The sequence below is a fragment of the Hylobates moloch genome, unplaced genomic scaffold (assembly GCF_009828535.3).
Source record: "Hylobates moloch isolate HMO894 unplaced genomic scaffold, HMol_V3 SCAFFOLD_5, whole genome shotgun sequence".
Lineage (NCBI taxonomy): Eukaryota > Metazoa > Chordata > Mammalia > Primates > Hylobatidae > Hylobates > Hylobates moloch.
In genome coordinates this window covers 2,156,914-2,167,176 of record NW_026652280.1, presented here as the reverse complement: position 1 = coordinate 2,167,176, position 10,263 = coordinate 2,156,914, and the positions used below count along the sequence as shown (strand labels likewise).

Sequence of the window (10,263 nt, the reverse complement as noted above, 5' to 3'; positions counted from 1 at the left end):
AGCGTTTTGATGGATTATAGGATTGTAACTGTCCCTGCCAGTTGACAGCTTTTATTGGCTGGGAGGATGAGCCTGTAAACCTTTATATAATTATTGTATTAAAGGCACTGTGCCTCTGTGTTGCTGGCGCTTGTTCAGGGATCAATGTGGAGATAATTTCAAAAATGAATAGTAAGTATTGATCGTCCCATGGTGGGGCCTTATCAGCGGCTGAGGCCGAGGGCTGCAGATTATAACTTCAATGTCATTTATGATGATATGATGCGCATTGCCGGGGAGCAATTTAAACAAAGGGCTGATTTAATTCGCAGTGGATTTTTGTAGTGTGATGGGTAATAAATCACAATCTATGTAATTTTTAGAAATGAACACATGTTGGCAGTAGTTCAGGGCAGTTCCTAAGAGATCTGAAAATGACCAGGGAGGGGAAATATCAGCCGAGAACCCCCTCTGAATGATTGGGCTTTGCTTGATTCTGGCATTCACATGACCTTGGGGTCCCTGCTGGCAGCTGCTGGTTAATTTTCTTCACTGAGGACACAGTTTAACTTTCTATCTGTCTGCCAATTACCTGACATTTTCAACTTATCACCTTCTATTTTTTAAATGATTGGAGGCACATCCACATTTTGACATTTTTTTTTAAAGCAAGTATTCATTCTGTTGCTGCAGAGGCGTCTCTCTGCCATTCTGCTGTAGTAACCCTCTTCTATTTCCCCTCACGAAAATTAACATCAGTTTACATAACCACATAAAGAGACAATTAGGGCATTTTATTGTAATTTTCAATACTTCCTTGGTTAGATGCTGCCAACTTCTAAATTTCAACCTTAGCCATAGACTCATGCGTGGAGACTCACAAATCATCTCGTAGGAAATTATACTCAGTGGTCCTTGTTTGAAGAAGGTTCTACCCTTTAAAAATAAATCATTATAAAGTAAATCATTAAGGAATATTGGAACAACATGAACAGATTCATTAAGCCCTCTAAAATTAGAAAAAATGAAGCAACAGTCATGAATTGTAACTTGTTGATTTCAGTTATTATAATACTAACAGTATATTTTATATCCATTCATTTCAGAGGAAGCAAATTTTGATATTTCAAGGATATTGGATGCAGATCCCTAGGAAAGAGTATTAAAGGATTAGAAAACTAAAAATAGAATCCAGGCTGGGTCTGCAATAGGCGCAATGGTTCTCTCAGGTCCACACCGATGCTGATGTGGAATCTCAACGCCAGTGCCGCTGTGCCGGGGCCGCGTCTGTCACCGTGCGCCCCTGTTTAAGCGTCCTTTAACTGGGGGAGGAACAGGTAAATTAGAGAATCTTATATCCGAGGCCAGGTTTTGTACTACATGACTCAGACTCAGTGAGCGAGGGCGTGTTCTTGGAGGGCAGATTTCCCAGTCTATGGATTTATAACCCTTCCTCCATGACCTGGGATTCTGCAGCTTCAACTTACAGCTCGCAGGCCTGAGCCCCAGAGAGCCCAAAATTAGAAGACATCTTGTGTGATATTATCTCTTGATTGCCTGGTTCGTTGTTTTTACATTTTTAGTCTTTCTTATTTTCTAAAAATAATCATGAAGCCCTAACCTTTCCCCTCTCACATCAATTCATGGTGAAAACACCTTCATTGTATTTAAAATAGTTGACCCGTACTATTTTTTAAAACGTGTTGCACAAACCGGGGCCTGTTGGGGGGTGGGAGGCAAGGGGAGGGGGAGCATTAGGACAAATACCTAATGCATTCATGCACGTAGGGCTTAAAACCTACAGGACGGGTTAACGGGCGCAGCAAACCACCGTGGCACATGTATACCTGTGTAACAAACCTGCATGCTCAGCACATGTATCCCAGAACTTAAAATAAAAAAATAAAAAATGAAAAAAAAACATGTGCTGCCCTCACAGTGCCCGTGAGTGAGCGTGCTCATTCTGCTCATCCACCCAACACTTAGTCTACTTGCAAATACAGGACTTAATACTCATGATCTCACAGACACCCCCAACACACACACCCACTCTGTATCTCTCAATCTCTCAAGGCGGCTTCCTCCCTCGTCTTCACTGCGTTTCTCTCTTACCTTATGGAGAACACTTCTGCTACCTTTCATTTTTCCTCTTCAATTTTTCCCTAACCTCGTCATAAAAAAAATCACTCCCCCAACCCTCACCAATATATTACAACCAAATTATATGTAAAAGATCTGAACGGAACCCCGTCATCTTGGGAATAGCATATGGATTCCAATAATAAGTCACAATTTCTATCCTCTGCCCCAGCCTGTGCTATGTACGGCTCCTGCCTACAAAAACTCCACTTCCCAAAACTCAGTTTCTTCCGTTCCATGTGGTGCCCAGGAATGTTTGTTCTGCGCCTACAATGGCTTCCTCTGAAGATATTCCTAAGAGAGATGGCTTTTCCTTCACATAAAGATATTGCATCCTCTAGCTTCGATGTTTGACTTATAGTTTAGATTTTGCCATTTCACATAAAAATGTTGAAACAAACTTAATACAACAGACACTTATCCAGCCCCTACTGTACGCCGAGCATGATGCCAAATCCTAGAGGCACAAAGATCCTAGGATTAAGCCTCTATCTGTAAGGAGCTCCTAGCACAGAACGTAAGAGCCACATGACAGTGGGTCCATTTGAACCTGTTACTGGGAATACAGCAGTAGGAGTGCCGGATACGGAGGGTCCAGGGCCCTGGGGTCAATGGCATCGACATCCAGCTGCAATCCCACATAGGGCTTCTCAGAGAAGACGGTGGCTGAACCAGGGGCGAACGAGGATGCGTTAGGGTGCGCTAGGCGCACATGTCTAGTTAAGAGGAGCAGTGTGTACAAAGATGTGAAACTGTGAAACAGTCTCGGAAGTTGGAGAGAAAGTCTTGGGAGTGAGGGAAGGGGAGGCTGGGAAACAGGCGCCAGTACTGGAAAGCGTAAAAATGGCAGAAATAATGTTCAAGGACAAGGGTTACTTTTAATCTCACCGTTTCCATATTCTACTCTTCTGATGAATTTTCCATTTAATAGCTTCCTAAGTAATCATTTTGGAAAGTTATACCAATAAAATACTCTAGTCTGTAAATTTCCCCCAATTTCAGGCCTCATTACCTCCCGTAGTAAGAGTACGGTGACATTCTCAGCACTGTACTGTACTTAAGGGCCAGTGTGCGTTTCATGAAGAAGATGCCTTTCAAGTTGTGAGTTTCCTAATGTTTCTACGATTTCATTTCTAATGTTATAATTAATTGATTTTCAATCTAAATGTGGTACTTCCCCTCTACAATTAGAAATGTGAAATATAAGAAAAAACTTACATCGTATGCTTTTTATGTGTGGTTCATTTTGGTTTGCACTAATTTCAATATATTCTTCATAAGGCCGTCCTGGTAGAACACATGACAGGAAAATATCTGTCCTGAAGCATTTATCTGATTTTAACGATTATAGTAGTTAAATTTTAAAGCATGACCATAAGTTAGAAAGAAATAAAAAGTTGATATCCTTCAAATGACTTAATTTGTATTAATGATAATCATATTATAGAACGTTTTATTTTACTTATTTTTTTCTTTTTTTGAGACGAGGTCTCATTCTGTCACCCAGGCTGATGTGCAGTGGTGTGATCTCGGTTCACTGCAACCTTCACTTTCTGGACTCAATTGATCCTCCTGCCTCAGCCTCCCCAGTAGCTGACACTACAGGCATGTGCCACCATGCCCAGCTAATTTTTGTATTTTTTGTGGAGACAACCATGTTCCCCAGGCTGGTCTCAAACTCCTGAGCTCAAGCAATCCTCTCACCTTAGCCTCCCAAAGTGCTGAGATTACAAGTATGAGCCACTGCACCCAGCCAGCATTTTATTTTTAAATATTGTAGTTTCTCTTACCTTTGCAATGAAGATGTGAAAGGAAACATTATTTTATTCATATGTTAATATTATTAATAATAAGAATAATTTTCATTTATTAAATATTTCTAAATATGAAGCAGACACAGCGACCACATTTTTCATATACGAGCTCACCTGGTCTTTCAGGCACTCTGAGACAGTTGCTTTCACTGTTCCCATTTTGCAGATGAGGTTACAGAACATACCATCCCTCCAAGCCCACACAGCTCGGTGAAGTGAGGTGAAGCGAGTCCAGCTCAGTTCTGAGTCTAAAGCTTATCTTTCAAACTTAATCAGGCTCTATAAAAGACATTGCTTCCCTAAGTGAATTACATCCTAAACAATTTTAAAGAATTAAGAATATATTATGCTTGTTTTTTTTGAGATCTTGAGCTAAGAAGACTTTATTATACTTCTACATTCTCTATTCTGAAAATATCTACTATCATATTTGGGGAAAAGAACAATAAAATTTTACCTTATGTTTACATGAGAAGGTTAAATATTTTAACTTTATCCACACCTCTGACAGTCTGGGACTTCGCCTGAGCCCTGTGATCCTGGAAAATGGTGAAGGGTAAGAAATCTCACCACGGTGTTCCTGCAGAGAGCTCACTACAAGGTGCCGCCCTCCCCATGCGGCTTAGGTGAGATCCAGACGAGTCCCTCAAACTCCGTGCCTCATGCATGATTAGCTGTATCGCTTGTTCCCGCTGATGTGTCAGACGTCCTGCTTGGGAGTCAAACACGGGCCAAGCTTTCCACCTTCTCCGGGTCCCCACACACTGTCTGAGCCCCACAGACAGCCCTGTCACCAGCCCCTCCTGAGAACAGACCAACCTCGAGGGAAAGCATTCCCGGACCTACACACCCAGTTTCTCTAGCTCTGTTCGCTTCTCCTTAGAAAAGAAAAACCCTTTTCCTAATCCTTGGGGGACATGCAGACCTTACAGCTGGAGACTTCTCCCCATGGCAATGACCTCCTCCCTCCGTGGCCACAGTCACTTTCTCTCCTTTGCAATAACCCTGCTGAATATCGTCTCTCTTTGCCAAGTCTGGGTTTATTTTTTATTGGACACCATTTTTTATCAGCACAGAATAAAGATTGACTGTTCAGTGATTCTACTTTTATTAAGTAAATTGCATCTCCTTCATCAGGTGACCCGATCCCAGTTCTACCAGCACAACACACACAGCTGCCCAGTCACCTCACCTCCAGAAGTTCCACCGGGAATTAGAGGAGACTTTGGAAAAATTATTTTAAATGGTAATAAATTCTGTGCATATTAAAAGGTAAAAGAGAGGGTGGTTTTGATGTCCTTTAGTATAAACTCTCTACAATTAAAGAAACTGCCACGCTTCCATTTTTCCTAAATGTTTACCAACATGGACATGAGTAACAATGTGAAGATCAAACACTCTAACTCCAAGAATAGAGGCTGAGTGCAGGTTATCCGGCAAGCGCCATTGCGGGGCACCACCTGGCCAAGACGCCCCACGCCTCTCATGTATGTAAGCACACATACAACTCTTGCTTACTCGTGTTAGTGGATGGGGTCAGAGATGCAGATAAATCAATGTATCCGACTATTCTAAAATAATTACTATTGATCCATGCAGGACTGGAATTCTTGCCTTTATATTTAAATATTGATATATATGACACCCTGGAAATCCAAAGTCTTTGAAGTAAAATGATAATGACACCTTCTAAATTTACCCATCTCAATCGGGCTAGCACACACTCTGGTTTCCCAGTGCCTATCTCTTCTCCCGCTCTCCTCCACCCAGCAGAACAGACCACCTACTGGAATATGCTAGAACTGCCAGAAATGAGTGACACACTCAACTAGAACAATTGGAGGATTTTCATAAGGGGCTGCTCAGGTAGGAGTGGGCGGGTCACAGGGGGCCACAAGAACTTACTAGGAGTGGGTGCAGGCTGTTCTCCTGAGACTGAACTGGAGCAAGGGAAGACCTCGCTGGGACCCGCAGTGACAAGAAACACTAGGACAATGGAATGTCACTACACCGCCAAAATGTGTTGAGCCATTTGTGTTCCCTCTCCTTCTCAGGAGAAGATCTGGGCTGGAAGTGCTGGTTTATGGTTTGTTAGTGTATTAGTCCGTTTTCACGCTACTGATAAAAGACCTACCGGAGACCGGGCAATTTACAAAAGAAAGAGACTTAATTGTACTCACAGTTTCACGTGGCTGGGGAGGCCTCACAATCATGGCAGAAAGCAAGCAGAGGCAAATCATATCTTACGTGGATGGCGGCAGGCAAAAAGAGAGCTTATGCAGCGAAACTCCCGTTTTTATAACCATCGGATCTCGTGAGACCCATTCACTATCACGAGAACAGCACGGAAAGACCCGCCCCCATAACTCAATCACCTCGCACCAGGTCCCTCCCACCACACGTGGGAATTCAAGATGAGATTTGAGTAGGGACACAGCCAAACCGCATCAGTTCGGCAATAGGTACTGATCAGAGCCAGAGACCAGGATGACCCTGCCCCCTCCGCTGAGGTGTAGAGTGACCAGAGAAGGGAACTCCAGGGTAAAACAGAGCGGCAACCCCTAAGAACCTGGGGGCACAAACAGCACAAAGATCATTTAATGAAGCATTTTCAGAGTTTAGGATATTTCCAATAAAATATTTTCCCCAAAAGGTATCTTTAATAATGTTGGATGCGTTGATTTCTAAGAGGGCCCTACAGAGACACATTCGAGTCCCTGGTCTCCCTTTCTCCCGTGTATTGGTATTTTCAGTACAAAATGTCTGCAGCAGAGCATGGAAATGGCCTGAAAATATCCTCTACTTTGCATACGGGAACACACAGATGGGCGGATGCGTCTTCAGGAGCAAGGTGAGTGAGAGCTCGTTAGCAGAGGAACAAGTTCAAGGCTACACATCTTCTTACCTGTCAGTTTAAATCTCAAGTGAAGAGCGAGCTCACTGCAGGTCTAAAAACAGTCTTTCCTGCTGCCAAGACGTGAATGAGCTAATTGTGTTTTAAATAGTTCACCTTACAGAAAATTGTCTTTCTTTATGTGAAAAGAGCTGTGATTTATTAATTTTCCTTTCTATTATTTGCTATAGACTATCCCAAACATCTTCCTCATCAATCACTTCTCTGTTGAAACCAATACTGAAATCTCAGTGTAATTAGTGTAGATTGCAGGACATGTGTGAAATAAAACAAGCAAATTTAAAATATCTGGGCAGCCCCCTTTCAGGCAGTAACGTAAGGGACGCTTCAGTGAGGATTTTCAGGGTAGCATCTTTCACCTTGGCAGCCAATCCAGCATCAAAGGTGACAGGACTGGGCAGTAGGCACTTAGAAAAGATAGCTGCAAATGCTACAAAGAACTAAATTAGTAAAGGAAACTTAATTATCTTGCCTGCAGCCTCCCTCTGGTCAGTATCCCAATTGAACACAGACAAAACTCAGCATTTTTATAAATGCACTACTTCAGACTTAGAATAATTCCTTTCTTAACCGTTCGTCTGGAACTGTACTGGCCATTTTTTTTTTCTGTCCTTTATCTATAGATTTAGAAACAGTAAATATCAAATGACATCCATTAAATCATAAAACACAGGCCCCTTTGTTTTTTAGGAAACCAGTTTTGACTTTTGTTTTTCAACTTAGAAAATGGGAACAAAGGTATTTTTAAAGATGTAAATTATATAGTATGAGCAACTCACATACTTATCCAAATACTTTCAGAACATTCTGTGGTGTTGTTTTATGCACAAACACACATCAATGTGTATGTGCCATACTATAGACATGAAAGAACATCCTTCAAGTCAAGGGTGTAAATCTCATCATGGTACAGAAAATGTGATTAAGTCATTTCTGGAAAAGATACGTTAGTAAATAAGGATGATAAAGAAAAAAGTCTATTTTCATTGAGGTTATAAATTTGCAAGGTTATAATATTTTCAAAATGTTTGAAACCTATCTTACATGGGAAGACACCCAACAGAAATTACCTTTCATATATCCTCTTCAGTCTTTTCTCTCTGACTTGTTTATAAAACTTTAAATTAAAGATGATAGAATCTTAGAGAGTGTTGACTGTTTTACTTGCAACTGTTCCACTCTGGTGAGAGGAAGAGTTCTGAAACCATTCTGGAAAGCAGAACATTTCTGGAGAGAGGAACAGTTTTGGAGATGGGGACAATTCTGGAGAGGGGAACAGTTTGGGAGAGAAGGACAGTTCTGGAGATGAGGGCAGTTCTGCAGAGGGAAATAGTTCTGGAGAGGGGGACAGTTCTGAAGAGAGGAACAGTTCTGGAGAGGGGGACAATCCTGGAGAGGAGGATAGTTGTGGAGAGAAGAACAGTTCTGGAGCTGGGGTAGTTCTGTAGAGGGGAACAGTTCTGGAGAAAGAGATAGTTCTGGAAAGGGGGGGCAGTTCTGGAGAAGAGGACAGTTCTGGAGAGAGGAACAGTTCTGGAGAGAGGGACAATTCTGGAGAGGAGGACAGTTCTAAAAAGCTGCCAGCAAGAGCTAGGTCAACCTAGGCCAGTCTTCAAAATGTTGGGTCTTCTGTTTATATTCGTCTTCTTCGAGTTATGGATCCAGCCTGACACGCCTTGAGTCTGTTGCCATTACAGGCCTTTTCTTAATGCAACTGCACTAATGCATACTGTTTAATCCTTGAGCCATGACAAACTATGAGGAAAGGCCAAATGGTGACAGAGGCAAAGAGGAGAAGGCAGAGAAAGGCTTAGAAATGCATCAACTTCTTACTCAGCCAGCTTATTAACGGGAAGGCTGCAATATGGATTAAAACATTGATTACGTAGGAAAAAAGTATGAATTTTAGTGTTTAGAAGAATGCTTATTAAGAAGACTACCTCTGAACTCTTTCATGTTTGCTTTTTAAAGTTTTAGGTTGTTTATGAAATCTGATAATAAACTTTCATGTCATGTGTTTGAAACAGTTTTTGGAGACTCTTATATAAAAAAAAACTCTTTAGATCGTATTTCTCTAGTTTTGTTGTATCCTGAAAAATCACCATATCCTTTGAGGTCAAAACTCATCGTTATAAATATCAAAATAAAAAAAATTGTATGTATTTTTATTATAATATTTTCGCATAGATTAGTGTATAGCCCTGATTTACTTTAAACTAAGAACATGAGTAAGTAGGTATATATGTACCCTTGTAGTTACATATAGTTAATATATATCCAACTCATTGTCATGTTAGCCTCGGCATGCATATTTTTATATACTTTACACACACACAAACCAAATTCGTGCATATATAACAATTGCCAAATGCAGCTCTCTGTAGATCTTCAAATGTAGTATTTATCTGTCTGCAGACCAAACTACGTGCTTGCTATATCATTACTAGCTCAGGGGGAATCATTCAGACCAATGCAATTTACTCAATATTGGTCAGTTTGACTCCTGACCCTCGTTCCTCGACATCGTATCCTTGGCAACCCTTGCTGTGTGTTAAGGCAGGATGTGCTTATTGGTCTCATCTGTGACAGCTTGCTAAAGGCTGCTTAACATAGCCTGGTCTTTTCCCAGAAAATTAGAAATCCAATAATATACTATATGCTGATCAGATTGATACTTACACAAGGAAAAACACAATTGAGGTGTGCCTTCTAAGCACTATGTCAAAGCTGCCAGGCCCTTTGGTTAGTTTGTTGCGTATACCATGAAGTGTGAGTTATTTTCTTTGTTGTCTTATGGTTGGTGGAGACAGAAGGATTAGATATGTTTTACCCTCTGTTTGGGAGATCATTACACCTGACATGTATGCACGGATTCATCAGTTGGCAAAATAAACCAGAAAATTTTGTGGAAAATATCCCTTAGGAAATATTATACAATATTTTCATTTTTGTATTTTATTTTTAGTAAATTTTACTGTGTATATTTGAGGTATAGAATCAGGTTACTATAGTGAGGTAAACTAACAGATTTGTCATTTCACACAGTTATGCAGTTTTTCACTCTCGTATTTTAAATGAGCTAATTACCAAGAGGGTGTACTATGTTTGTGTATACCTGAGAAATTGTGGAAATTGGCAAATTTATGAATATATATATATATATATATGAATATGTGGGAATATATGGGAAATAATGCCTGAACCATGAAGGAAATATTGAAAATATCATTTATACAGACTATTGTTGACAAATCCCTCAAATTCAGTGATAGACAGCTGTAACACATTTCCAAGCAGACAGCAGGGAGATTGGAGATGATAAATTATTATGAAATCAACAGCATCATCCCTACTTATAAAAAATGGCCAATTGTCTCACACATGTCTCCCAAAATCCACATGAAAGAAACTTCCCTT

The 10,263-nt window shown here is 40.7% G+C and overlaps 1 long non-coding RNA gene across 1 annotated transcript; it reads right to left on the bottom strand.

Annotated features, from left to right (window-relative positions):
• Positions 1-754: 754 nt before the first annotated feature.
• Positions 755-6,183, bottom strand: LOC116468040 (uncharacterized). The gene is made up of 3 exons (XR_009213751.1): positions 6,113-6,183; positions 4,390-4,471; positions 755-915 (listed from the first exon to the last, which is right to left on the bottom strand). It is a non-coding gene; the product is annotated as an uncharacterized LOC116468040 (long non-coding RNA).
• Between the last annotated feature and the right edge of the window lie 4,080 nt (positions 6,184-10,263).